The 24,448-nt window shown below is 55.3% G+C and overlaps 2 pseudogenes; both read right to left on the reverse strand.

Annotated features, from left to right (window-relative positions):
• LOC137464098 (uncharacterized) overlaps window positions 1-24,448 on the reverse strand; it is a 1,364,046-nt pseudogene that overhangs the window by 381,215 nt on the left and 958,383 nt on the right.
• On the reverse strand, window positions 71-3,100 carry LOC137464082 (class II histocompatibility antigen, B-L beta chain-like; annotated as a pseudogene).

Raw genomic sequence — 24,448 nt, forward strand, 5'->3', positions numbered from 1 at the left:
GCTGGATGATCCCCAGTGATCCCCATTGGGCAGAGCCCTGGTGCCCCCGAATGGGGAATAAAACAGAGAGTTAAACAATGGAGCTGATAAAGGGGCCGATATCTGAGGCCTGACTGAGCAGAAACTGTGGGAGACACAGACATGGTTTAAGTCTCCCTGGGCAAGAAGTGACCAAGCAACCTGTTGTGAGACTTTGTGATAAGATAATGTTCCCAGGTGCCGTGATGTCATGAAGAATGTGTAACCAATGGGAAATTGTTAGCAAACATCGAGCCCTATCTGAGCACCACACAAGTAAAACCCTGTATAAACACCTGGTACCCTCAATGAAATTGGCTTCTGGTCTAAACTCGGCTGTCCCCGTCTCTCCATCGTGGATAAGCCCTGTTGTGGGTGATCCCCGTTGGGTGGGGGGAAGGTGTTGGAGGGATTTCTTTCCCTTCTCCTTGTGCTGCTGTGTTTGGTTGGTAATAAATTCCCTCCGTGTGCCCAGGCTGAGTACCCCCAAGTCCTTCCCCACTGCCCTCCATAAACTGGACTGGGTTTAACTGGGAAGCTTTACTGGGAAGACTGGGAGCAGGCGGGCGGGGCAGAGAGACAGCAGTGTTGGGGGGACACACGACCCCCCCCAAAATCAGCATGGGGATGGAGCGGGGGGTCTCGGCCGGGCCTGAGACCACGGGGAGGGGCTGCAGCCAGCGGCGGCTCAGGAGCTCTGTGTGCAGAGAAAAGGGGGTGACACCGGGCTGGGGGCCCGGGGGAAGGAGCACACACGCTCCTAGAAGCTGAGCCCCAGCGCCAGGAAGACGAAGCCCAACTCTGAGCTCCCGATCCCTGACAGCATCTTGCTGCGGGCGGCATCCAGTGGCATCTCTGGGGGGTCTGCAGGGGTAAGGACCCCCCAAAACCTCTCAGAGACACACCAAGCCCCTCCAAGTACCTTCCCAGTCACCCCCATCCCACCCAGGACCCCCTAAAACCTCCCCCCAATCCCTTCCCGGCCTCCCCAGGACCCACCAAAGCCTCTCCCATCCTTCTCAGGATCGCACCACCCCCTTCCAGTTGCCCCGCTCGGCCCCAGGACCCCCAAACCCGGTCCCAGTCCCTTCCCAGCCTAACCACGACTTGCCCTGACCCCTCCATGTCTCTTCCCAGCACAACCAACCTCATCCCAACCTCTGCTTTTCCATCCCCAATCTCCTTCCAGCTCCTCTAGACTCACTCCAATCCTTCCCAGTCTCACCCAGCGCCCCCAAACTCCCTCCCAGTGTCCACCAGGACCCCCAGAACCCCATCCCACCCTCCCCAGCATCCTTCAAACCACTTCTCAGCCCTTCCACACCTCCAAGCCCCTCTCCCAGCTGAAACCAGGCTGTCTCCATATCCCTCCCAGTTGCTCCCAGCACATCCCAGTGGCTCTCCCAGCACCCCCAATTCCCCCCCCCCCCCCGTTCCCCAGTGCCAGCTCAGGGGGTGCTCCAGGCTGACGTGCTCCACTTGGCAGCTGCAGGTGAGCCCGCACCAGGGGGGTGTTTCCAGCAGCACCAGGAGCTGGTAGGTCCAGTCCTTGTTGGGAGCCATGTCGGTGGCCACCACAGAGAGCTCCTGCTGGCCCTGGAACCACCTCAGCTGGGTGTGGGCAGGCTAGAAATCCATCACGGAGCAGACCCGGGCTGAGAGATCGAGGGCACCAGCGAGATGGGCACGCTTGGGGACACTGGGAGAGAGCTTGGACAGACTGGGATCAGCTGGGGGGAACTGGGAGAGAGAGGGGAGGGATGGGGTGGCCTTGGGAGGGACTGGGAATGGACTGGGAAGGACTGGGGTGGCACTCAGAGAGATGGGAGGGGATGGGGGGCACTGGGAGGGAGGATGGAGGTCTAGGAGTGAACTGGGAATGAACTGGGAATGCACTGGGAGGAACTGGGAACGAAGCGCGCGGCATTGGGAGGCCGAGTCCAGTGCGGGGCACTCGGCGCTGCGGGTCTGCCTGGCAACTGATGAGTCATCAGAGACACGCGCTCTGATTGGCTGAGAGGCGGCAGCACCACGCTAGGCTGAGATGGACAGCCGGGAGGCACTGGGAGAGACTGGGATGGACTGGGAGAGCCACGGGGGTCAGTGGCAGGGACACAAGGTCTCGGGGATGGGCACAAGGAGGGCTGAGGGCTCTGGGCCGATTCCAGGGAGGTTTTGAGGGGCTCCAGGGTCATTGCCAGGGCAGGGCCCGAGGGGACACGCTCTGCCCCGCGCTCACCTCGGCGCTCCGTGAGGAACGGGCTGAGATACTCGTGGTTGTACCGGCACAGCCAGTCCGCCGCAGCCCTTTTTTGCTCCATAACGTCTGGGTCGCTGTTCCAATACCTGGCTGCTGTCTCCCCATAGGGGGTGAACCCCAAAAAGTGCCCCACGTCGCAGTCGAACATCGCGTACTGCTCCCGATTGTAGATGAACCTGCTCAGGTACCTCACCTTCTCCGTGCCGTTCATGAAGTGGCACTCGGACTTTCCCACGTACTGGAACACCCCTGTGTGTGCAGGACACAGGTCCGGGGGTGCCCCCCCAGCACCCCCAGAGCTCCGGGATCCACCCCGGATCCCCACTCCGCACCCCCTGTGCCCCAGGGCACCCATGGATCCCTCCTGCCCGAGCTGCCACTTCCTCTTTTCCACCCTTCCCCCATTTGCCCTTCCACATCCTCTCCCCTCCGACTTTCAGCCTCTCCCGATATGAGTTTTGGGGTCCCATTTACTCCTTTTCCTCTTTCCCAACCTTTTAAACATAATTTCCCAAAAGCCCAGCCCCCCTTCCCGCTCAGTTTTGGGGTCCTACCCTCCCCTTTTCCCCACTTTCCCACCCTCTCCCACCCCTTCCTCACCTGCCCCCAATCCTCAGCCCCTCCCGCTCTTCCTTTCGGGGTCCCCTCCTCCTCCTGCCCCTGCAATTTCGGGCTCCCACCGCCCCCTTTTCCCCATTCTCCCCCCTGTCCCACCGCCTCCCGCCCCCCCCGCTCTCCCGAGAGCTCCGCGCCCGCAGCCGGGGGGGCTCCCAGCACCACCAGTGCCACCAGTACGGCCCCAGCTGCCGCCACTCGCCCCATGGCCAGCGCCGCCCAGGGAGCACCAGCCCCAGAGCGGCCGCGCTGCGCTGGCAGCACCAGTCCGGAGCAGCGCGGGCTCAGCAGCGCCGCGCGCTCTCATTGGCTCCGAGCACTTTTGGGCACCGATTGCCGAGGCTCTGCCACACAACCGATGACTCCTCAACTCCTCGCGCTCCCATTGGCTGCAGCGCGTTTTGGCTGCGTTTGGATTGGCTGAGCGGTTCCGGGACGCTGCAGCCCCGGCTGGGGCTTTTCCAGGCACGGGGAGCCTTGGGGCGCTGCGCAGCTGGGAGCTCAGCTGTGCCCAGAAATGTGTGCCCGGCTGCGCGGGGTCTCAGGGGTGCCCGTGGCGAGGGGTGACGCTGGCCCCATGCCAGGCACCCCCCAGAGCCGCTCTGTCCCTGCCCCCCGCAGCCGCACAGGGACAGAAAATGGAACCGAGGGTTCCTGCTTGGGGACAAGGAGCGGGGGAGATCCCTCAGCAAATCCGGCACGGGCACAACAGACCCGGCCCGGGCACAGGGAGGGAATTTATTACCAACCAGATCACACCAGGACAAGGAGAGGGGAAAGAAATCTCTCCAACACCTTCCCCCCACCCAACCGGGATCACCCAGAACGGGGTCACCGGGGCTCTGCCCAACGGGGCTCACTGGGGATCATCCAACGTGGATCCTCCCATGGGGGATGGAGCTGGAGCAGCGCACGAAGCTCTTCCTGCACTCGGGGCACTCACAGGGCCTCTCCCTGGTGTGGAAGTGCTGGTGAGGGACGATCTCTGAATTCCACCTGAAGCTCTTCTGACATTCCAAGCACTCATAGGGCCATTCCCCAGTGTGGATCCTGTGGTGCTCGGTGAGGTCAGAGGTCCCACTGAAGCTCTCCCCACACTCCCCATACCCACAGGGCCTCTCCCCAGTGTGGGTGTTCTGGTGTTCCATCAGGGTGGAGCTCCAGCTGAAAACCTTGCCCACATTCCAAGCACTTGTGGGGCTTCTCCCTGCCATGAGTCTTCTCCACCAGCTCCGAGCTCCAGACGGATCTTCGGCCGCCTTCCTGGCTCACGGGGGCTCTTTCCTCCCCACAGCTCCCTGGGCTGGGTTTGCAGCCCCTCCTCCTGCAGGATCTCCGGGGCTTTTCCTCCTTCTCCGTCCAGCCACACCCTGGGAATGACAAATCCTGCTTTGGGGAAAAAACAAGAGGAGAGCACCTTGGAGTAGAGGCTCCTCACTGCCCAAGTCCATCCCTAGAACTCAGCAGGAGTCTTGTGTCCATGGAAATCTCCACTATATCAAGGTTCAGCCCAAAACAACTCTCCCAGGACTTCCCTATCTCTAATCTCTCCACTTTTGGCGTTCCAGAGGTTTCCTTTCCTTGGGATGATGGGGGTCCAATGGCTCCAGGGGCTCCCCCTTCTCCGGCCTCCTGCTTAGGGATGATCCAGGGGGTTTTGGGGATCCATGGGGTCCCTTCTGCCCTGATCCTCTACTTTGAGGTCCCAGGGGTCCCAGGGGTCCCTCCTCTCCAGGCTCCCCCCCTTTCCAGCCAGCCGGGGTTCCCCCAGCTCCAGGATCACCCCTCTCTGCTCCCCCCACTCCGGGGGTCCCAGGGGTTCCTCTCCTCTGCTGCCCCGGGGGTCCCCAGGACCAATGTCCTCCCCCTGGTGGCCCTGGGCAATGGCCACGTGGACTCCCAAAGATCCCCCCAAGGGGCTCAGCTCTGGGGTCCTGCAAGATCCAAACGCACACACACACACACACACACACAGAGAAAAAACCCTCCCAGGGTTTATTTGGGCCTCCCAGACAATATCTGGGGCTCAATTCCACAGTCTGCAAGCTCCAAACACGCCCCAATAAAAAAACCCTCTCAGGGACCCCCCGACAGTTTTGGGATGAGCTCACTCTCCCCTCTCACCTGCAGGATGAGCTGGGGGCGATGGTCCCGGGGCCAAGGGTACTGTGGCCACAGAGCTCACTGGAACCTCCTATTTCTCCTCATTTTCCTGCTCCTGCTCCTCCTCTTCCTGCTCCTCCTTTTCCTCTCTCCCTCCTCCTCCTCCTTCCTCATCCCACCTCCTCCCCAGTTCCTGCCTTCTCTATATTTAGAGTGGAGAACCTTGCTTGTTTTTAGAACGAGAACAAAGATCCCAGATGGAACACGGCTTGCTGGTTTTATCCAGAAGTGTCAGTGACTAAAGGTCATGTTTACTCTGCTTTGGTGCCGTCCTTGTTCCTCCTCAGTGTTCAGGCTGGGCTATGGGGTGTCCTTGTTTGCTGCATTTTCAGAGCTCCTCCTGGATCCTTTGGGCAACAGGCTGTGCCCTGGGAGGGCTCTTTGTGCTCCTTTGTGACACAGGAGAACCTTCCAGGCGGTTTCTGCGTGAGCTGCTGCTGTGATGTCACAGGAGCACTGCCACGTCCCCGAGGTGTTCCCGTTGCTGTGGCACACGGAGGCCTCAGTGTCCAGAGTGGCTCTGGGCACTGCTCGTTGCCGGAGGATCCTCCTGCCCGAGGCATTCTCAGCAGCCAGCCCAGCCCTGATGGGTGTCCTTCTGTGCTTGCAGGGCTACAGTCTGCAGATGTGTGCAGCGCAGCCAAAATGATCCAGCACGTGGCTGCTGCAGTTTGCACGCTGTACTCTGTGGCGTATGCGGGGTATTTTTTAACCCACTTGGCACGTAAGTCGAGGTTTTCCCTCGGTGCTGTGGCTGTGGGCTTGCTGTGTGCTTGCTGTTCTTCCTCTGGGCCTGAGCTGACTTTGTAACCAAATTGCCATGAAGACACCATTGCTTTGGGAGAGCTCCTGGCAGCAGCTGCAGCTGGAAAAGGGGGTGTCTGCAGCCAGCGGGGCATGCACAGCATTTGCAATGAGCCCTGGGGGGTTCTGTTCCCTCAAGCGGGGAGTCTGTGGCAGCAGAGCCTGGAACTGCCTGTCCAGCCAAGAGCTGACCCAGCCCAGTATTTTGTGCTGTTCTCTTGCTGTGTGAAGGGACTGTGGCTCCTGGAGGGACGCTGTGAAAGCAAAATGCTCTCTCGGGGTTGCCTTGCTTCAGGGCATTTCCCACCACAGGCAGTTTTTTTCCTGACAGCATCTGGTTCATGTTCCCTCTCCCGTTGCAGGGCACCTCATGAGTGGATCCCGAGCAGCTCCTCCTTCGGTGAGTGGGAAAGGAACCTTTGGTGTTTGGAATTGTGCAGCAAGTTGTGAGCTCGGCATGTGGCAGCCGAGTGCCAGCCTGGGAGGCTGAAGGAAAGTTCCTGTCAGTGTCCTTGCAGCAGCAAAGGGATCCCTGGGAGTTTTCTCCTTTTCTGCTGAAGAGCTTTTGAAGGGCTGCAGGTCTGGTTTTGCAGGCAGAGCATTGCTTGCTGGCTCAAGCCATGGTGGAATATCGAATTCCCAAGAATAAGGGGCAATGTCGACTTTAGCCCATTGTTAGTTTGAACAGCTCTGAACCCAATTTCTGCTTAGTGCAGCTGGATGTGCAGCTGAGGGTAAATAAGGTGATAACTGAAACAGAACTTCCCGTCCCTCACGCTGCCGTCTGTCCACAGGGCACAAAAGCAGCACCAGCACCTCCTCCGGCTCCCTCTGCTTCCAAAGAGGAGGCCAAAGAGGAGGAAGGCAGCAGTGAGCTTCCCGCTGTTCCGGGGGCCGATGGTGAACGTCCCTCAGTGCCGGGAGATGACAGTGAACTTCCCGCTGCTCTGGGAGACGAGGGCGAACATCCCGCGCTGTGGGAACACAACGGCGAGGCTCCCGTGGTGTGGGACAAGGACAGTGGACATCTCCTGGCGTGGGAGGAGGACAGAGGACATCTTGTGGCTTGGGAAGAGGAGGGTGAACTTCTCCCAGCATGGGAAGCGGACAGTGAACGTCCCCTGGCTTGGAGAGATGATGGCGAACCTGCAGCGTTTTGGGAAGAGGACGGAGGAGCTCCCTGTGCTTGGGAAGAGGACACTGAACCTCCCTCGGCTGTGGGATCCTGGGCTGAACATTCTGACAGCAGCACAGCCCTGCAGCCAGAGGGGAGAGGGGAGTGGTGCCTGATGCAGCTGAGTACGTCTGCTGTGTTCCTGTGTGCCAGAGCAGGGTGCTGTGTGTGTGTCTCGGCATCAGCTGCACCCAGTGCTGCTCTGCAGCTGAATGTGCCAGGGTCATTTCTTGTCCTTCCCCAGCTGAGACCAAGGGACTGATGGCCCCAGGGAGGGGGGCTGCATTCTGGCTCTGCTGCAAGGCGGGGTCTCACTCTGGGAGGGAGGGTCTTCCACGTGGTTTCTTTCAGGGAACACCGTGAGCCTGGCGGAGCCTGCCGAGAAATACCTGGAAGTGGAGCAGATTGGCCAAGGGTAAGTGCACGGCAGTTACTTCTGCACAAGCAGGCCCAGGTGTTGTGCTGGTGCAGGATCAAGTGAGAAGTCAGGAGAGCTCCAAACACCTCCAGACACTGGGGCATCATCCTGCTGTCCCTCAGTCCTGATCAGAATTGATACCTGTGCTCAGAAGGCACCGTCAAAGGCCCCTGAGGCTGGCAGTGTCCTGCCTGCAGCAAGGAGCAGGACCTGGAAGATCTTCTGTCCCTGGAATTGGATTGCCTAAAAGAGCCACTCACCATCTGGTGACTGTCAGAAAACAGTTCTCAAGGAGATTTCTTTCAAATATTTTGCTTCAAAAAATATCCTCCGGTCAGGATTATCAACCTAATGGTTTAGAAACAGAAACCAGAGCTGAACTAATAAGTGCTCTATTCCAGCACAGGTAGTAGAGCCCATACATTCAGTAACAGACACAGAGCTGATGCACTCTGGGGGAAAATGCATCACCTGCCTGATGGCAGGGCCCTTGTGGATCCTGCAGGTCTTAGGCAGGAAATGGGAAAGGATGGAATGCATTCTTTTCCAGTTCTTTAGACACCCATTGCTCACTTCAGGTTGTGAACTAAAGCAGTGCAGCGTGGACATTTGGGATTTGCTCCAGCCCAATTCCTTGGTGTTGGGTCTCAGTTTTCTCTGGCACACCTTGCATGGCAGAGGGCTGGTGGCTGCTGGGCTGTTGTTGGAAGGGTCGATGCCCCCAGGTGTTTGTGAACGCTGCAGGCAGCAGAGATCTCCTGTCTGGGCTGGCTTTCACTGCCAGGGCCTAAAGCGCTGCTTCTTTCTTCTCTGCTGTTTGGTCTCCAGGGCTTTCGGAACCGTTTCGAAAGGACTCGACAGGGCCACTGGAGGAGAGGTCAGTGTCAACACGCCCAGCACGTCTGGCAGCTCTCCAGGGCTCTCCCCTCTGCTGGGAGCTGTGGCTGCAGCTTTGGGGGCCAGCAGAGCTTTCCTGCACAGGCTGCTCCTCTGCAGGCAGAGCCGTGTCAGCCTGCAGAGCACAGCTGGGACAGACTTGGTCCTTCTGAAGTGCCCAAAGGAATGCAAGGAGGGCAATGGATGTGTGTGTTTGCTTTGTTGTGCAACCCCAACCAGAGCAGTTGCATCTGAAATCATGACCCAATCCCATAGAACTGCTAAAGGGTTCCCGGCTGTTTTGCTCTGTTTGCACAGAACCAGAATTACCTCCTGCTTGCAAAATGTGTTTGAACATTAATGAGAGTGTTGAGGCCATTTGAGAAGACTGTAGGTGCAGAGAATGTGGTTAGAGCTTGGAGGCTGACAGCTGAGGGGCCATTTCTGCAGAGCTTGCAAGGCCAAATGTCTCTGGCCATGTGTCCTGTAAGCAGCCCCCAGCGAGCAGAGCAATGGGCTGTGGGAATGGCACTTGCTGAGCTCTGGTGTCCCATCCCAAGGCAGTTTGGCACAGCCCGGCTCCGTCGCCCCAAAAAGACTCGCTCCGTGTTTGCTGCGGCCTCCTACCACAGACTCCTCCAGTGAAAGGTCTGCAATGTCCCTTCAGGTGGCCATAAAGAAAATGAGTCTGAGAGGGCAGAACAGGGAACGAGCTGTGAATGAGCTCCTGCTCCTGAAGAACAAGAAGAACCCCAACATTGTCATCTCTTTGGACAGGTGAGTGCTTCAGGCCTTATCCCGTGCCCGGGCCCTGCCTTAACCTTTCCTGGCATCCGTAGTCTGTAGCCTGATTTGAAAATGCCTGACCCAGCCGTATCTTCCCAAAACAACAGCCTGGCAGGTCGCTTCCTCCGTGTGCTTTTGTTGCTTTGGTTTGGTTTTTCCTTCAAGTTGACCCTGTTTTCTGTGTCTTAGAACAAGTGCTGATAAACCACAGCAGAAATTATTTCCCTTGGCTTCTTCTTCCCAGCCCTTTCCCATTGCTGCAGATGCCAGGAAGACCAGGTTCTTGTTCCCAGAAATGCCTCGTTTGCCCATTTGTCACTGGCCCTGCCTGTTTCTGAAGGGACTTTCTGAAAGGTTTTCTGACCCCTTTTGTCCCAAGTGCTGCCCGGCCTCCTCCCCTGGATAACCCTGGGAGCTGTGTTGCCTTGTTCTGCAGGGAAGGGTGGAACTGATGAGTTCAGAAGCTGAACCAGCTGGGGGCCAGTGTTGTGGTTCCACATTGGTCTGGGCCTTTGCTAAACTGCATTTTTCACCTGCTTGCCATCTCAGGCCTCTCCTTTCTCACAGGGGTCTCCTCCTTTAGACTGTGCAGATCCCAAGGGCTGTGCAGCCTGGCAGGAATGTCTCTCCATCGGATTCTGTCCTCATTGACAAGTGACCTGGCAACAAAACTCCACTCCAGGCTTTTCCATGGGGGAACTGAGCACTGCACATTGGTCTCCATGCCACTGCTTTCCTCTTCCAGCTTCCTTGTGGATGGAGATCTCTGGCTGGTGATGGAATACATGGATGGAGGAACTTTGCAGGACGTTGTCAGACAGACACGCATGGCTGAAGGAGAGATGGCAGCTGTCAGTCGGGAGGTGAGGGATCCTGCCTGTGACTGCCATGCCTTGGACACGATGGTCCTCCCCAAGAGGGCGTGAGAGCAGGAGTGGCTCCAGGCTCAGGGCTTTGTTTCTCTGTTGTTTTCATGAGCTGGAGAAGAAAGAGCCCCTGCAGTGAATGGCCTGCCAGCAGCACTGCACTTCTCCTCTGTTCTTGTTCTCTTTCCTGCTGTTGTGGCACTCTCTGTCTGTTTTGGATTTGATGTGCTGTTCTCAGCTTTGCCTTGAACCGTTTGCCTGGAGCTTGTCTGCACTGCACTCCTGGCCTGTCACAGCAAAGTCGCTGCTGGCAGAATTCTAAACTGTCCTTTCTTGTGTTATATATTCCGGCCATTGGTTTTTACCCTCGTGTTTCTTGTTCTCTCTCAGTGTCTGCAGGGCCTGGATTTCCTCCATTCGAACCGGGTGATCCACAGAGATCTGAAGAGCTCCAACATCCTTCTGGGCATGGACGGCTCTGTCAAGCTGGGTGGGTGTTCCTGGCCAGGCACGGCGCTCCCGGGGTGCGGCTGTGGGGCTGCTTCCCAGTGACGGCCAGAGCCCCACAAGGGCTGCTGGGGGCACTGCCCGGCCCCTGCTGCCAGCTGAGAGCGGCTGCCCCTGCAGAGAGCTCAGGAGAGGAGCAGGCTGTCAGGGGTGCCTTTGCTCTGGCAATGGCCCTCCCAGAGGGGCAGGAGTTGGAATCTAAAGCTCCAAGGGAATCAGTAAAAGCAACTGAACGAAAGCTGCGGGTTTCTTTAAGGGTCCAGTTCAGTTCCATCTTTCCTTGGCTACAGCCCTGAGGACTTTTCCAGCTGACATCACTGCTGCATTCTGAGACGGAGAGCGGGGAGTCTTTGTGCCTGGTTTCCTCAATCCAGCTGCCTTTGACAGTGTTTGTTTCTGTCCTCAGCTGATTTTGGCCTCAGCGCTCAGCTCAGCCCTGAGCAGGACCAGCGCAGCTCCATGGTGGGCACTGCTCACTGGATGGCCCCAGAAGTTGTCACCAGTTCTCCTTACGGCCCCAAGGTGGACATCTGGTCCTTTGGAATTGTGACCATCGAGATGGTGGAAGGAGAACCTCCTTACTTCAAGGAAACGAGGGCCATGGTAAGAGGCCAATTCTCCCGTGGTTGCAGAGGCCTGTGAGCAATGGGTGACCCTGCACTGAGAGCAGCAGCTGGAGGTTTCTGCACATGGGGAAGGGAATTCCCAGAGGACTGGAGTCTCAACACAGACACATATTCTGCAGTCTCCAGACACAATTTGCTTTGGGATTTACGTTGTTTCAGTTCTTCTGGCTGTGAGGATGACCTGAAAATGTGAAGCAAGTGCACCAGCTCTTTACAAAAGCTGTGGCAGCACCAGGGTTTGGGTTTTTTGGTTGGCATAGAAAAATGAGCTGTGAGCAGCATCTCTGCCAGGGAGGAAAGTGCCCCTGGAGCTGGGGCTGGGAAGCCGGGGTCGATGTAAGCACTTGTGGGTGGGAAGGAAGCTGGCAGAGCGCTGAGTTTGCTTTTCCTGCAGGCTCGCGCTCTGATCCGGCAGAACGGGACCCCGCAGCTGCAGGAGCCCAGGCGCCTGTCGGCTCTGCTGCGGGACTTCCTCGAGTGCAGCCTGGAGCCGGACGAGGAGCGGCGCTGGTCTGCCCAGGAGCTGCTGCAGGTGAATGCCAAGCGGCTGCAGGGGAAGCAGCAGCGCCAGGGAGGGGTTTTCTTGTGGGGCCCCCTCCGATGGTCTCCGGTCTTGCTGCTTTCCACACGCAAAGCAAGCAGAATCCTCGCCTGGTTTGGCTTGGCAGGGGCCTTTCGAGGTCATCTGCACCTGGGGCCCCACAGCGAGCAGGGCCATCTTCAAGCAGGTCAGGTGGCTCAGAGCCCTGCCTGACCTGAGCTTGGATGTTTCCAGGGAGGAGGCACCTCCCACATCTCTGGGCACCTTCTGTCAATGCTTCTCCACTCTCCTGCTAAAAAAATTCTGCCTCAGATCTCATCTGAGCCTGCTTCCCTCTCCTGAGTTTCAGACCATTTCCCTTTGTCCTGTTGCAACAGAGCCTGTGAGGAAGTTGACTCTGGAAAGTAACGGTTCATTTCTTTCTTTTTTCTCCTTTGGGCAGCACCCATTTTTATCATCAGCCAAGCCTCTCTCCAGCCTGACCCCTCTGATCACCGCAGCACAGCAACTGAGGAAGCAGCAGAGGAGATGAAGGACTGGAGGACAGCGTTTAGTTACAGTAGTTAGTTAGGACAACTAGTTAGTTATGGTAGTTAGCAGTGCCAGTTAGTTATGGTAGTTAGCAGTGCTAGTTGGTTAAGGTAGTTAGGACAGCCTGTTTGTTACGGCTCTTATGACAGCCTGTTTGGTATGGCAGTTTTTTGAATAAAAACTCTCTTAAACCTCAACTCCCTTGACGTGTCCCTTCCTTCTCCCTGTGTGACTCAGCTGCCCGGAGCAATGTGAGGGGAGAGCGGGCCCAGCCTCGCCCAGAGCTGAGCCCCAGCAGAGCCCTGGCAGAGCCCAGAGCAGCCTCGGCATCTGCAGAGTCAGCCTGGAAGGAGGCGCTTGGAGCCTTCTCGGCTGCACCCCACTCTTGGTTACAAACTGTGGGTGGTGGAAAATGCCACCGGCTCTTCAAGAGGGCAGAAGGGGCCCGGGGAAGGCCCAAGTGCTCCATGCAAGGGAAAAACCTACCCTGGGTTTGTTATAAAGAACTATGTAGTTGGTGGCTTTTGCTATTATGTCTTGACTTCTGCAACTTATTCCTAATCACAACATGAAAGATGAGCTGATTTTGATACACTACAGTTTGTAATCACTTTTAACTGCTTTTGCTGTCGTACAATTTGTCAGCTTTTTGTGGCCAGTGCCCTGGGCCCTGTGTCGCTCATATCCTCGGAACATCATTCATGGATGATATTTTAGTTTGTGGACAGTGTGAAAAGCATACATTATAGTTTTGGCTTTTGCAAAGTATTGAAGTGGATGCTACGTGTTGTGCATTCGAATGTTAACTTTTGCAGAAGTAGCTGCAGTTGTGAAATAATAACTAATGCTTTTATTTTTGTAACTAACTGACAAGAATAACTCAGAGATATTTGTGAAACAGCTAATGTTGATTTAAAGTACTTGTGGAAGTAGCTGAAGTAGTTATCTGCATGGCCAGATAACATTTAAGGAACGGGTGTGATGAGGACCCCTGCCGTTGACCCTTCAACTGTCAATAACTGTCGCCTGCTGATGTGGAAACCCAGGGCACTGGGAATATTTCTCTGTCTGCTCTGGGGTGTCCTGACCCCCAGGGGAGCACTGACTTTGACCCTCATTCATGGAGAAAACTTCCAAAGCCTCAAGGTAAACTAGAAACCACAAAAGTGTGAAAGAGATTGTAGAGATTGTAGAGACTAGTGTAGTATTTCACATGGGTGAGACATTTAGGTTTTAGGATTTTTAGTATGTTTTAGATGGGTTCAAGATTGAGGATATAGGGTGTTGTCTTGAGTTCCCTTCTACTTTCTTCTTCCTCTTTCTTCTTGCCTTTAGGTGGTATCTTGTAATTGGGTAGAAAAATCCACATGAAAAATCCGGGTCTTTAGGGCTCAGTTATTGGGTTAGAAAGGAAAATAATTTAGGTGTTCCTACTTTATTGGGTAGCTTAGTTTTTGATTAGACTCAAAAGGCCTTGTAACAAGAGATTGTTAGTCACTTTTGTGCTGTTTTTGCTGCTCGCAGAGTCTGGTGCAGACAGTGTGCTGAAGTTTTGACAAGGTAACAATAAACCGAAGCTGAAGACCAAAGAAGTCCAATGCGTCTCTCCTTCCTGACACAGAACTGCTCCAGGAGGGTCTCCCCTGCCAGGGGAGCCCCCAGGGAGTTGCCCAACTTGGGGCCTGCAGACTCACAGCTGAAACCAGGGATCAGGGGGCTGTTGTGAGGAAGTGACACACAACCCTCAGAACAACAATCAACGATTCCTGCACGTACTCTAGAAAGGCAGCTTGGGGGTCAAACCAACTAAAAGAGTTCCTGGAACAAGTAAACGAGTTCAAAGAAATCTTTCAATGTGTACAATCTTTATCAATATGTTTTTGAACAATAAAATGGAAAAAATAGATAACAAGAGTTGCTATGGTTTACCAGTGTGCCTCTGGCCATTGTCAAACACCCACCGCTGTTATTGATTTGTCTCTAATTATCCCTTCTTAAAGTTTTAAAAATTCTAAAGCATGAGGCTCATTTCTCACCAAACCCAAGGTACTCACCCCTTGCTTTCTTGCAAGCCATTGCCAATCCTCAATTTCATCTGGGTGGAGGAGAATGACGCTGCAATGAAAACAAGGAAAAGGAAGATGCACTGCTGTGGAGGCCCAGGAGCCCACCATCAGAATCTCAGTCCCTCAGCTGTGGAGGACTGGTCCCAAACAAGAATAGATTTCAAGGTTATGGGGAGAAGCTTGCTTCTCCCATAGATCTTTGCAGGCACATGCTGATTTCTGTAAAGTTATGTTACCCCATTGGCCCGTTGGCCTAATTACCCCAGTTCAACCCCTGTCACCTATTTTGGTTAGTCCCTAGAATGTTCTCCTCTCTCTGTCCCTCCACTGGCCCAAGTTTACTGCATTTCCCTGCCTCTGTTTCCCTATTAGCTGACACGACCCTTAACCCCTCCTTTGCACCATTTTCCCCCATATCCATTGGACCCTGACCCTCAGCTCCACCCTCACTACCCCATATAAAAACCCCCTGTGCCCTCAGCTTGCAGCCTGTCTTTGTCCCTGGAGCCTGTTCAGCTCTGTGCCCTGTTCCTGTTCCAATAAACCAGTTTGCTGGAGATCCTACAAAGACCCATCCTGCCTACTTTGTCAGCTTTATAAAGTCGCCGTGAGCTTCGGGCTCATCAGTGCCGGACGCTCCAAGGGCCTCGGTAGCGCCAGGACGCTACAGACTGGGACAGCCAGGCAGGTGAGGAGGAAGTCACTGCCCCTTTGCCCCTCTCTCCTGCTCCATCTCCCAGCCCAGCATCGCCCCTGGCTGCAGGACAACCTCGCTGCTGACGCCGTCCTGCCAGGGATGCATTGAGGGGATCTCCTTCCCCTTCCCTCTGGCACGGAGGCAAATCCCAGCTTCTTCTCTGCCCTGCTTCCTCTCCTCATTCTCTCCTTCATCCATCTACGTCTTTTCCCATTTCCTTCCTCCCTCGTTCCTTCTTCTTCCTTCCTCTCCTGCCTTTTCCTTTTCCCTTCTCCATGTCCCTAACTCTCCTTGTCCTTCCTGCCCCAGTCACTGATCTGCGGACAGAGACCAGGGAGAACAAATCCCTGCCACAGAACCTCGTGGAAAAGACCATTTGGAATGGCTCCACGGTGCAGGAATGCAACGGGGAGGAAAAGCCCCAGAGATCCCACACGAGGAGGGGCTGCAAACCCAGCCCGGGGAGCTGTGAGGAGGTAAAACTCTCCCTGTGCCGGGAAGGGTGTGGGGAATGTGAGAAGAGCTTCAGGCAGTGCTCAGCCTATTCCTGGTGCCTCCTAAAACGGCGGTGCTGGATGCAGAGATCCATAGGGCTGCAGAGATTCCCCTGCAGATCCATGGGGATGCAGAGGTCTCCCTGCATATCCATGGGTGTAATATATAATTTAAAATAAATTCGTGCTCAGGACTAAAAAAAATACAGTATCATTTTAAATGGAATTAAGTGACAGAAAGAACAATATATACAAGATGAATTCCTGTCTCAAAGGATGGTTACTCTGAAGGATTATTCCATCTAGAAGATAGGCATTGAACTGATAAGATGAATATTCTTAGCCAGAACAAAAAATTCGAGAGGATTGCCATCTAACGAGACTTCAGCAGAGTATTCCGGGAAAAACTCTGCACAAGAAAAGAACATGCATTAATATGTGGAAAGGGGCAAGACCAATGAGAGGGAACAGGAAGAGCCCTCAGGAATCCTACTACGTCTGAAAGCAATAAAAATAAAACCCTGTGGAATCAGTACCTTGTGAACTGCCAGAGGTACGGGGCTGTATAGCCTGAAACCAGCTCCGATCGCCTGGCTCGGCGCTGTTTTACTTGTGGCTTTTCCAATTTTTATTTGACTTGATTTAATAAATTCCTCTAATTATTAAATTGACAGATTCATTGATAACAATGGGGCTGCAGAGATCCCCCTGCAGATCCATGGGGCTGCAGAGATCGCCCTGCAGCCCCTGGAGGAGCCAGGCTGGAGCACGGGGATGCCTGAGAGGAGGCTGTGACCCCGTGGACAGAGGGGCCCCCGCTGGAGCAGCCTGTCCTGGAAGGACTGACCCCGTGGCACAGTGACCCACGCTGCAGCACTTGGAGGGGGGCTGTGCCCCAGGGGATGGACTCCGGTTGGATAAGTTCCTGGAGAAGTCTCCGGTGGGAGAGACCGCAGGCTGCAGCAGGGGAACGACTCCTGTCCCTGGGCAGAGGGAGAAGCCACGGGGGATGAACTGAGCACGGCCCCATTCCCTGTCTCCTGCACTGCCGGGGGAGGAGGTGCAGCTGGAAGGAGGGAGGCGTGGGGAAAGCTGCATTCAAGGCTCTTCATTGACTTCTCATTATCCTGTTCTTGTTGGAACCCAGAATGTCCCTTGGACACTCTTGGATGTTCCGGGCACAGGTCAGAAGCATTTGAGACACTGATATGCAACTGGAAACCCCTGTGGCTTTGAATCTGACCCATGGAACAATTTACCAACCTTGCAGGAAGAACAAGAAATCACACAAGTTTAGATATTATTGTAGAAGTAGTCACAAAGTGAAAGGCAGAACTTCTGACTGCTGTACAGGGGGGTTTTAGGCCTTGTACAGAGGGGTCTGAGTTTTGTACATGGGGGTCAGAAGTTCTAAGATGAAGGGACTTGGGCGTGCCCTGTCCTCCTTCTTTCTCCTTCCTAACCTCCATGTTCATGGTGATGTTGGCACTCACAGATTGGTTTAGAGTAGAAAGTCACCATTCAATATAGGTGATAGGCATTGGGGTAAAACCATAAACATTCAACACGTCATGGATGATATAAAAGATGGCACCAACCCCCTGGGAGTCAGTGTGTGCCTTTGTCTGACCTGCTGAACGGACCGCAGCAGCTCAGGAAGAAAATCTTTTAGATAACACACAATAAACTACCTTGAGACCGGACGAATGAAGACTACTGAGTCTTTCTTTGTAGGCACGGGTGGGAGGAGAGACTTTTCCATCTTTCAGGGTCACCCCAATCTGGGGGTGAGCCCTGACACACAGTTTGTAACCAAGAGTCGGGTGCAGCCGAGAAGGCTCCAAGCGCCTCCTTCCAGGCTGACTCTGCAGATGCCGAGGCTGCTCTGGGCTCTGCCAGGGCTCTGCTGGGGCTCAGCTCTGGGCGAGGCTGGGCCCGCTCTCCCCTCACATTGCTCCGGGCAGCTGAGTCACACAGGGAGAAGGAAGGGACACGTCAAGGGAGTTGAGGTTTAAGAGAGTTTTTATTCAAAAAACTGCCATACCAAACAGGCTGTCATAAGAACCATAACAAACAGGCTGTCCTAACTACCTTAACCAACTAGCACTGCTAACTACCATAACCAACTAGCACCGCTAACTACCATAACTAACTAGCTGTCCTAACTAACTACTGTGACTAAACGCTGTCCTCCAGTGCTCCAGCTCCTCCGCTGCTGCCTCAGTTGCTTTGCTGCGGTGATCAGAGGGGTCAGGCTGGAGAGAGGCTTGGCTGATGATAAAAATGGGTGCTCCCCAAAGGAGAAAAAAGAAAGAAATGAACCGTTACTTTCCAGAGTCAACTTCCTCACAGGCTCTGTTGCAACAGGACAAAGGGAAATGGTCTGAAACTCAGGAGAGGGAAGCAGGCTCAGACCAGGTTTGAGGCAGAATTTTTTTAGCAGGAGAGTGGGGAAGCACTGACAGAAGGTGCCCAGAGATGTGGGAGGTGCCTCCTCCCTGGAAACATCCAAGCTCAGGTCAGGCAGGGCTCTGAGCCACCTGAGCTGCTTGAAGATGGCCCTGCTCGCTGTGGGGCCCCAGTTGCAGATGACCTCGAAAGGCCCCTGCCAAGCCAAACCAGGCGAGGATTCTGCTTGCTTTGCGTGTGGAAAGCAGCGAGACCGGAGACCATCGGAGGGGGCCTCACAAGAAAACCCCTCCCTGGCGCTGCTGCTTCCCCTGCAGCCGCTTGGCATTCACCTGCAGCAGCTCCTGGGCAGACCAGCGCCGCTCCTCGTCCGGCTCCAGGCTGCACTCGAGGAAGTCCCGCAGCAGAGCCGACAGGCGCCTGGGCTCCTGCAGCTGCGGGGTCCCGTTCTGCCGGATCAGAGCGCGAGCCTGCAGGAAAAGCAAACTCAGCGCTCTGCCAGCTTCCTTCCCACCCACAAGTGCTCACATCGACCCCGGCTTCCCAGCCCCAGCTCCAGGGGCACTTTCCTCCCTGGCAGAGATGCTGCTCACAGCTCATTTTTCAGTGCCAACCAAAAAACCCAAACCCTGGTGCTGCCACAGCCATTGTAAAGAGCTGGTGCACTTGCTTCACATTTTCAGGTCATCCTCACAGCCAGAAGAACTGCAACAACGTAAATCCCAAAGCAAATTGTGTCTGGAGACTGCAGAATATGTGTCTGTGTTGAGACTCCAGTCCTCTGGGAATTCCCTTCCCCATGTGCAGAAACCTCCAGCTGCTGCTCCCAGTGCAGGGTCACCCTGTGCTCACAGGCCTCTGCAACCACGGGAGAATTGGCCTCTTACCATGGCCCTCGTTTCCTTGAAGTAAGGAGGTTCTCCTTCCACCATCTCGATGGTCACAATGCCAAAGGACCAGATGTCCACCTTGGGGCCATAAGGAGAACTGGTGACAACTTCTGGGGCCATCCAGTGAGCAGTGCCCACCATGGAGCTGCGCTGGTCCTGCTCAGGGCTGAGCTGAGCGCTGAGGCCAAAATCAGCTGAGGACAGAAACAAACACTGTCAAAGGCAGCTGGAATGAGGAAACCAAGCACAAAGACTCCCCGCTCTCCGTCTCAGAATGCAGCAGTGAAGTCAGCTGGAAAAGTCCTCAGGGCTGTAGCCAAGGAAAGATGGAACTGAACTGGACCCTTAAAGAAACCCTCAGCTTTCGTGCAGTGGCTTTTACTGATTCCCTTGGAGCTTCAGATTCCAACTCCTGCCCCTCTGGGAGGGCCATTCCCAGAGCAAAGGCACCCCTGAGAGCCTGCTCCTCTCCTGAGCTCTCTGCAGGGGCAGCCGCTCTCAGCTGGCAGCAGGGGCCGGGCAGTGCCCCCAGCAGCCCTTGTGGGGCTCTGGCCGTCACTGGGAAGCAGCCCCACAGCCGCACCCCGGGAGCGCCGTGCCTGGCCAGGAACACCCACCCAGCTTGACAGAGCCGTCCATGCCCAGAAGGATGTTGGAGCTCTTCAGATCTCTGTGGATCACCCGGTTCGAATGGAGGAAATGCAGGCCCTGCAGACACTGAGAGAGAACAAGAAACACGAGGGTAAAAACCAATGGCCGGAATATATCACACAAGAAAGGACAGTTTAGAATTCTGCCAGCAGCGACTTTGCTGTGACAGGCCAGGAGTGCAGTGCAGACAAGCTCCAGGCAAACGGTTCAGGGCAAAGCTGAGAACAGCACATCAAATCCAAAACAGGCAGAGAGTGCCACAACAGCAGGAAAGAGAACAAGAACAGAGGAGAAGTGCAGTGCTGCTGGCAGGCCGTTCACTACAGGGGCTCTTTCTTCTCCAGCTCATGAAAACAACAGAGAAACAAAGCCCTGAGCATGGAGCCACTCCTGCTCTCACGCCCTGCTGGGAAGGACCATCGTGTCCAAGGCCTGGCAGTCACAGGCAGGATCCCTCACCTCCCGACTGACAGCTGCCATCTCTCCTTCAGCCATGCGTGTCTGTCTGACAACGTCCTGCAAAGTTCCTCCATCCATGTATTCCATCACCAGCCAGAGATCTCCATCAACAAGGAAGCTGGAAGAGGAAAGCAGTGGCATGGAGACCAATGTGCAGTGCTCAATTCCCCCATGGAAAAGCCTGGAGTGGAGGTTTGTTGCCAGGTCACTTGTCAATGAGGACAGAATCCGATGGAGAGACATTCCTGCCAGGCTGCACAGCCCTTGGGATCTGCACAGTCTAAAGGAGGAGACCCCTGTGAGAAAGGAGAGGCCTGAGATGGCAAGCAGGTGAAAAATGCAGTTTAGCAAAGGCCCAGATCAATGTGGAACCACAACACTGGCCCCCAGCTGGTTCAGCTTCTGAACTCATCAGTTCCACCCTTCCCTGCAGAACAAGGCAACACAGCCCCCGGGGTTATCCAGGGGAGGAGGCCGGGCAGCACTTGGGACAAAAGGGGTCAGAAAACCTTTCAGAAAGTCCCTTCAGAAACAGGCAAGGCCAGTGACAAATGGGCAAACGAGGCATTTCTGGGAACAAGAACCTGGTCTTCCTGGCGTCTGCAGCAATGGGAAAGGGCTGGGAAGAAGAAGCCAAGGGAAATAATTTCTGCTGTGGTTTACCAGCACTTGTTGTAAGACACAGAAAACAGGGTCAACTTGAAGGAAAAACCAAACAAAAGCAACAAAAGCACACGGAGGGAGTGAACTGCCAGGCTGTTGTTTTGGGAAGGTAAGGCTGGGTCAGGCATTTTCAAAACAGGCTACAGACTACGGATGCCAGGAAAGGTTAAGGCAGGGCCCGGGCACGGGATAAGGCCTGAGGCACTCACCTGTCCAAAGAGCTGACAATGTTGGGGTTCTTCTTGTCCTTCAGGAGCAGGAGCTCATTCACAGCTCGTTCCCTGTTCTGCCCTCTCAGACTCATTTTCTTTATGGCCACCTGAAGGGACATTGCAGACCTTTAACTGGAGGAGTCTGTGGCAGGAGGCTGCAGCAAACACGGAGCGAGTCTTTTTGGGGGGATGGAGTCGGGCTGTGCCCAACTGCCTTGGGATGGGACACCAGAGCTCAGCAAGTGCCATTCCCACAGCCCATTGCTCTGCTCGCTGGGGGCTGCTTACAGGACACATGGCCAGAGACATTTGGCCTTGCAAGCCCTGCAGAAATGGCCCCTCAGCTGTCAGCCTCCAAGCTCTAACCACATTCTCTGCACCTACAGTCTTCTCAAATGGCCTCAACACTCTCATTATTATTCAAACACATTCTGCAAGCAGGAGGTAATTCTGGTTCTGTGCAAACAGATCAAAACAGCCGGGAACCCTTTAGCAGTTCTATGGGATTGGGTCATGATTTCAGATGCAACTGCTCTGGTTGGGGTTGCACAACAAAGCAAACACACACATCCATTGCCCTCCTTGCATTCCTTTGGGCACTTCAGAAGGACCAAGTCTGTCCCAGCTGTGCTCTGCAGGCTGACACGGCTCTGCCTGCAGAGGAGCAGCCTGTGCAGGAAAGCTCTGCTGGCCCCCAAAGCTGCAGCCACAGCTCCCAGCAGAGGGGAGAGCCCTGGAGAGCTGCCAGACGTGCTGGGCGTGTTGACACTGACCTCTCCTCCAGTGGCCCTGTCGAGTCCTTTAGAAACTGTTCCGAAAGCCCTGGAGACAAAACAGCAGAGAAGAAAGAAGCAGCGCTTTAGGCCCTGGCAGTGAAAGCCAGCCCAGACAGGAGATCTCTGCTGCCTGCAGCATTCACAAACACCTGGGGGCATCGACCCTTCCAACAACAGCGCAGCAGCCACCAGCCCTCTGCCATGCAAGGTGTGCCAGAGAAAACTGAGACCCAACACCAAGGAATTGGGCTGGAGCAAATCCCAAATGTCCACGCTGCACTGCTTTAGTTCAAAACCTGAAGTGAGCAATGGGTGTCCAAAGAACTGGAAAAGAATGCATTCCATCCTTTCCCATTTCCTGCCTAAGACCTGCAGGATCCACAAGGGCCCTGCCATCAGGCAGGTGATGCATTTTCCCCCAGAGTGCATCAGCTCTGTGTCTGTTACTGAATGTATGGGCTCTACTACCTGTGCTAGAATAGAGCACTTATTAGTTCAGCTCTGGTTTCTGTTTCTAAACCATTAGGTTGTTAATCCTGACCGGAGGATATTTTTTGAAGCAAAATATTTGATAGAAATCTCCTTGAGAACTGTTTTCTGACAGTCACCAGATGGTGAGTGGCTCTTTTAGGCAATCCAATTCCAGGGACAGAAGATCTTCCAGGTCCTGCTCCTTGCTGCAGGCAGGACACTGCCAGCCTCAGGGGCCTTTGACGGTGCCTTCTGAGCACAGGTATCAATTCTGATCAGGACTGAGGGACAGCAGGATGGCACCCCAGTGTCTGGAGGTGTTTGGAGCTCTCCTGACTTCTCACTTGATCCTGCACCAGCACAACACCTGGGCCTGCTTGTGCAGAAGTAACTGCCGTGCACTTACCCTTGGCCAATCTGCTCCACTTCCAGGTATTTCTCGGCAGGCTCCGCCAGGCTCACGGTATTCCCTGAAAGAAACCACATGGAAGACGCTCCCTCCCAGAGTGAGACCCCGCCTCCCGGCAGAGCCAGAATGCAGCCCCCCTCCCTGGGGCCGTCAGCCCCTTGGTCTCAGCTGGGGAAGGACAAGAAATGACCCTGGCACATTCAGCTGCAGAGCAGCACTGGGTGCAGCTGATGCCGAGACACACACACAGCACCCTGCTCTGGCACACAGGAACAGAGCAGACGTACTCAGCTGCATCAGGCACCACTCCCCTCTCCCCTCTGGCTGCAGGGCTGTGCTGCTGTCAGAATGTTCAGCCCAGGATCCCACAGCCGAGGGAGGTTCAGTGTCCTCTTCCCAAGCACAGGGAGCTTCTCCGTCCTCTTCCCAAAACGCTGCAGGTTCGCCATCATCTTTCCAAGCCAGGGGACGTTCACTGTCCGCTTCCCATGCTGGGAGAAGTTCACCTTCCTCTTCCCAAGCCACAAGATGTCCTCTGTCCTCCTCCCACGCCAGGAGATGTCCACTGTCCTTGTCCCACACCGCAGGAGCCTCGACGTTGTGTTCCCACAGCGCGGGATGTTCGCCCTCGTCTCCCAGAGCAGCGGGAAGTTCACTGTCATCTCCCGTCACTGAGGGACGTTCAGCATCGTCCCCCGGAAGAGCAGGAAGCTCACTGCTGCCTTCCTCCTCTTTGGCCTCCTCTTTGGAAGCAGAGGGAGCCAGAGGAGGTGCTGGTGCTGCTTTTGTGCCCTGTGGACAGATGGCAGCGTGAGGGACGGGAAGTTCTGCATCAGTTATCACCTTATTTACCCTCAGCTGCACATCCAGCTGCACTAAGCAGAAATTGGGTTCGGAGCTGTTCAAACTAACAATGGGCTAAAGTCGACATTGCCCCTTATTGTTGGGAATTCCATATTCCACCATGGCTAGAGCCAGCAAGCAATGCTCTGCCTGCAAAACCAGACCTGCAGCTCTTCAAAAGCTCTTCAGCAGAAAAGGAGAAAACTCCCAGGGATCCCTTTGCTGCTGCAAGGACACTGGCAGGAACTTTCCTTCAGCCTCCCAGGCTGGCACTCGGCTGCCACATGCCGAGCTCACAGCTTGCTGCACAATTCCAAACACCAAAGGTTCCTTTCCCACTCACCGAAGGAGGAGCTGCTCGGGATCCACTCATGAGGTGCCCTGCAACGGGAGAGGGAACATGAACCAGATGCTGTCAGGAAAACAACTGCCTGTGCTGGGAAATGCCCCGGAGCAAGGCAACCCCGAGAGAGCATTTTGCTTTCACAGCGTCCCTCCAGGAGCCGCAGTCCCTTCACACAGCAAGAGAACAGCACAAAATACTGGGCTGGGTCAGCTCTTGGCTGGACAGGCAGTTCCAGGCTCTGCTGCCACAGACTCCCCGCTTGAGGGAACAGAACCCCCCAGGGCTCATTGCAAATGCTGTGCACGCCCCGCTGGCTGCAGACACCCCCTTTTCCAGCTGCAGCTGCTGCCAGGAGCTCTCCCAAAGCAATGGTGTCTTCACGGCAATTTGGTTACAAAGTCAGCTCAGGCCCAGAGGAAGAACAGCAAGCACACAGCAAGCCCAAAGCCACAGCACCGAGGGAAAACCTCGACTTACGTGCCAAGTGGGTTAAAAAATACCCCGCATACGCCACAGAGTACAGCGTGCAAACTGCAGCAGCCACGTGCTGGATCATTTTGGCTGCGCTGCACACGTCTGCAGACTGTAGCCCTGCAAGCACAGAAGGACACCCGTCAGGGGTGGGCTGGCTGCTGAGAATGCCTCGGGCAGGAGGATCCTCCGGCAACGAGCAGTGCCCAGAGCCACTCTGGACACTGAGGCCTCCGTGTGCCACAGCAACGGGAACACCTCGGGGACGTGGCAGTGCTCCTGTGACATCACAGCAGCAGCTCATGCAGAAACCGCCTGGAAGGTTCTCCTGTGTCACAAAGGAGCACAAAGAACCCTCCCAGGGCACAGCCTGTTGCCCAAAGGATCCAGGAGGAACTTTGAAAAT

Source organism: Anomalospiza imberbis, chromosome 36, assembly GCF_031753505.1.
Source record: "Anomalospiza imberbis isolate Cuckoo-Finch-1a 21T00152 chromosome 36, ASM3175350v1, whole genome shotgun sequence".
Taxonomy (NCBI): domain Eukaryota; kingdom Metazoa; phylum Chordata; class Aves; order Passeriformes; family Viduidae; genus Anomalospiza; species Anomalospiza imberbis.